Source organism: Alosa pseudoharengus, unplaced genomic scaffold (assembly GCF_046254945.1).
Source record: "Alosa pseudoharengus isolate Yale_2024_CS ecotype anadromous, Long Island Sound unplaced genomic scaffold, YU_APseudo_1.1 YU_APseudo_1.1_scf_17, whole genome shotgun sequence".
Classification (NCBI taxonomy): Eukaryota; Metazoa; Chordata; class Actinopteri; order Clupeiformes; family Clupeidae; genus Alosa; species Alosa pseudoharengus.
The window spans coordinates 34,917,837-34,922,135 of record NW_027468640.1 but is presented as its reverse complement, the minus strand read 5'-3'; the positions used below and the strand labels follow the sequence as shown (position 1 = coordinate 34,922,135).

The following is a 4,299-nucleotide window of genomic DNA, read 5'->3' as shown; positions in this document are numbered from 1 at the left end:
ATGATGTCACATTAACAGAAGGTTCAGAGCAGCGGCAGACCTTTCTTGGTGCCACGCAAGTTATTGAAAGTCATGTGTTTTCAGAACGTAGTGGTGCTGTGCCATGTCCCATGTATAAGGGGCTTCAGGTTGATCCAGTGACGGTGGGTGATGTCAGGGAGATGGATGTCAGGGGACTTGGAGAAAGGAGGAGGACATGCCACCTCAGACCACCCCACCCAAACCACTTCACGTAGGCATTCCCTTGCTTGCAGACTAATGTAGACCATGGAGACCACCTTGCCGCCACCTCCAGTACATTCAGCCATCTTACCTGCAAAAAGGAAAGTTACAATAAAGTTAGTCAGACAATTTTACAACATTACAAAGCATCTAATCAGGCACTCAACACCACTAATACCAATTAATTAAATATATGTGTGCAATAAACTTCACAGCCTACCTAATGTTAACTACACATTTAAATATGCGGTGGGAATGTTATTAACTTGCGTCAGCTTGAAAAATAACGTTATCAGTATGACTGATCATGGACGTTAGATGACAAACTAAGGTCTTTCTCAAATGTTCACCGATATCCCTGGGAAGTGACTGGTTCTTGGCGTAGTGTTTAATGCAGGCATTTCATTTATCAATCATTCACTTATGCGGTCTACAACTATCGACCTACCGATCTATTTTTTACAGTCTATGCTACCGACCTACCATCACAGAAGTAGCTCTAACAGAGGTGTCTGTCGTTAACGTTAGAAAAAATGCAACGCTGGCAAACTGGCTAGTAGTTACATTAACATGACGGGTTGATGAGGTCCATGCTTCACATTACGTTAACGTTAACTTGCGTTGCTTTATCACATCATACCGTTGCTTTATCACATCATATACTGTACTGACTGTCTAGTGTTATTAATCCCCATGTACAGTCAATGGTTACTCCATGTTGAGATGGCATGTTAAGATTGAGATATTTGAAAACAGCAACAACTAATAAAACCAAGTATATCATGCATCGACTGTTACGGGAGCTGTGTGCTAATCTTCACTTCAACGACTAACTTAGCCTTGTAGCTGCTAACGTTAGCATGTAATTCGCTGTCCGTATTTCTGTTGTTAGCTCATTAGTATTCACCATACTAAATTGTCACAGTCTATAATCAACATAATAAGCTCTCTTAGACGTATTTAAGAAAAACAATAGACAAAAAAAAACTTTTCAGTTGATACGCAACACTTACCAGACAAGAACAAACCGATTGTTGATTGTACTCTTTAGCTAACTCACAGCCGCAAAAAATTCATCCAGCCAGCTAGCCTTCGGCGCCAAGTCGACCTGCGTTGTGGAAAGGAGAAGGGGGCGGGTTTCACTTGACAAAGGGCGTGTTTAACTCGCTGAGTGGCAACTGAGTGGGCGTGCCTGACCGCGACTCCTCTTCACTGCGCATGCTTCAACTTCTGCTGCGCAGCCGCACTTCAAATTGGTTGCAAATTTTCCAAGATGGCGTCGCCTCGGCGGCTTCAATTCCATAGAACACTGCTGAATGCAACCACACTGTCCAGTTCTATATATACAGTCTATGTTTGAATCAGATTCCGAAGCAGTCACGTGGGTGTGTGTCCCAAACGAAGCTTCAGACGTCACACTCACAAACCGAGGCCTCGTTTGTCATCAGTCACGTGATTTTTATGGAAACGACACAAGCCTCGAACCGGGGCTTCATCTGGCACGCCCCTTTCTGCTCGACACAAGCTCCGAAGCCTCGCTTGGGCACATCACTAGTGTTGGAGTGTTAAGTGCGTTGGGGAGCAGACGCTGGCGGAGCCGTGGTAGTCTCAGCGGTAGACAATAGCCGATGTGGGCGAGCATGTTACGGCAGAGTGATACCAAAACAGTTCTCGGTGTAACGAGCTCTGCTGAATACTGTGTCTGCGGTGGGATGTGACCTGTAAACTTAAACTGACCCCTGATGCATTGTTAACCCCTACGACAGATCTGTACAGCTACACCATTTCGCTAGTTGCTGTTCTCTATACTGTGATTGCATGTGCGTGTGTGTGCTGCTCATTGTTTAGGTACCTGTCCTTGTTTCCTTGATTTCTTATTTCTTTTCCTCTAGCCTGTGGGGTAGTAGTTGTTGTATGTGTATGTATTGTAGCCACGGGCTAGAGTGGTTTTTCTTTACTTTTTACTTCCCTAATCCCCCTCCCCTTCCGCAGTCAGCCTAGGTCGGTGTGGCCAGGATAGCGCATGAGTAGGAGACTCCATGGGAAAGCGGGTTTCTTTCACTCGTTTTCACTTAAAGTTTGGAGTGCTGTGTAGTGTAAATCTCTAAACCACGTCTTTAAACCATGTTCATCAGAGTGCTGTGAGGTTTGCAGTGTGTACATTGAACTCTAGCGTGTATCACTTAAAGAAGGTCTTGTGCCTTTGTTTACATGTGATCTTGAGACCTTAGCCCCCCATTAATGTTTCTCAAAGGTGCTACTGGCTGCTGTGCCGATGGTTGGGTGTTTATTGTACCCATGTATCTATGTGCTTTACCTACCCGGTGACCATTAAATGACATTGCAAGAATATTTATTAATAAAGATTGTATTTTTACTTTTGTAGAACCTGTGTTGTGTACAAGACAAGAGTTGCCCTTGCTCTGACACTTACCCTACTAATCTAGCTCAATGGGTGGCGTAGTCAACTGTACCCTAGGGGGCGCCACATTTGTTTTTAATGACACTGAGCGTACTGTCTTACAGATGCTTTGGGGGATGAGAGGCCATACGTTGACCCTGATATTAGTGGCACACATTGCCGGATGGCAATTGGCCGTCTAATAAAAGAACATGGTATGACTGGCATTCTATGTTTTCAATTTCCTTATTTAAAGATCAAAATGATGCAGACTACTGAATCTGATTACACTTTAACACCCTTCTATCTCAGCACTGAGTCAGGGTTTGTCTCGACCTGAATATTTGCCACAACACAGACTGCCTTGGTGGCCTGAGGAGTTGCCCTTTGCCTCAGTCAGTGACGGTACGTTAATATTGAATAACCAGCTATTACTGTTTCAACTGCATGCACACAGCTGTTGCAACATGATTTGACTTTAACTTTGTTCCTCACTATGTTCATTTTGATACACGTTGATGCATTTTTTAAAGGAAAAGGTGAAGGGCGTAAAGCTTTCACTGCGGAAAAGCTGAGGCAGGTGGTACGCTCATACAATGCATATTACAATCTCCAGGTATATATACAATTGTATGAACCTGTCTAAAACCTTTTGCATACCAGTGTGTTTTACAGACTAAAACAGATTTGTACATACATATCTAACAATAATGCGCTTTTCCTTTAATCTGTTGAGCTGCAGCAGTCTGTTGAGGCACCACCATCACCCCCATCACCAGCACCAGCAACACCAGCAGCAGCAGAAACACCTGCTGCACCTCTCACCCCCTCCAACCCCCACAACACCCCACCCCACCCCATGAGGTAAGGACGCTGGGGCACAGCGCCTCTCACCCCCCACCCCTCTCCCCCGTGAGGCAAGGACGCTGGGGCACAGCGCCTCTCACCCCCCACCCCTCTCCCCCGTGAGGTAAGGACACTGGGGCACAGCGCCTCTCATCCCCCACCCCTCTCCCCCCCACCCCCCCCCCCCGTGAGGCAAGGACGTTGGGGCACAGCGCCTCTCACCCCCCCATCAGCCACCCCTCTCCCCCATGAGGTAAGGACGCTGGGGCACAGCGCCCCTCTCCCCCGTGAGGGAAGGACGCTGGGGCACAGCGCCTCTCATCCCCCACCCCTCTCCCCCCCACCCTTCTCCCCCGTGAGGCAAGGACGCTGGGGCACAGCGCCTCTCACCCCCCCACCAGCCACACCTCTCCCCCATGAGGCAAGGACACTGGGCACCAGCAGCAGCATCACTACCAGCAGCAGCATCACCACTACCAGCCTTTAATGCAGATTTCAATCTCCAGGTATATATGTACAATTGTATCAAGCTGTCTAAATTGCTGTAGTTTTGCTTCATTCCTTAAAAACACAGAAAATACTTATAAAGAGAAGGATGAATGATTTAAAGTGCAACCATTGTGTTTAAAGACACCTGTACATACATATCTAACAACAATGCGCTTTTCCCTTAGTCAGAGAATGTGCAGCAGTTTGTTGAGGCACCACCAGCAACAGTAGCAGTACCAGCTGCAGCTGTGTCAGTGGCAGGAGCAGCACCAACAGCAGCACAAACACCATCAGCACCACAAACACCCAATGCAATAACAATAAAGGCATTCATTCATTTA

General features: G+C 46.7%; 1 long non-coding RNA gene across 1 annotated transcript; it reads left to right on the top strand.

Annotated features, from left to right (window-relative positions):
- The first annotated feature begins 3,889 nt into the window (after window positions 1–3,889).
- LOC143128121 (uncharacterized) lies at window positions 3,890–4,299 on the top strand. The gene is made up of 2 exons (XR_012987822.1): window positions 3,890–3,975; window positions 4,144–4,299. It is a non-coding gene; the product is annotated as an uncharacterized LOC143128121 (long non-coding RNA).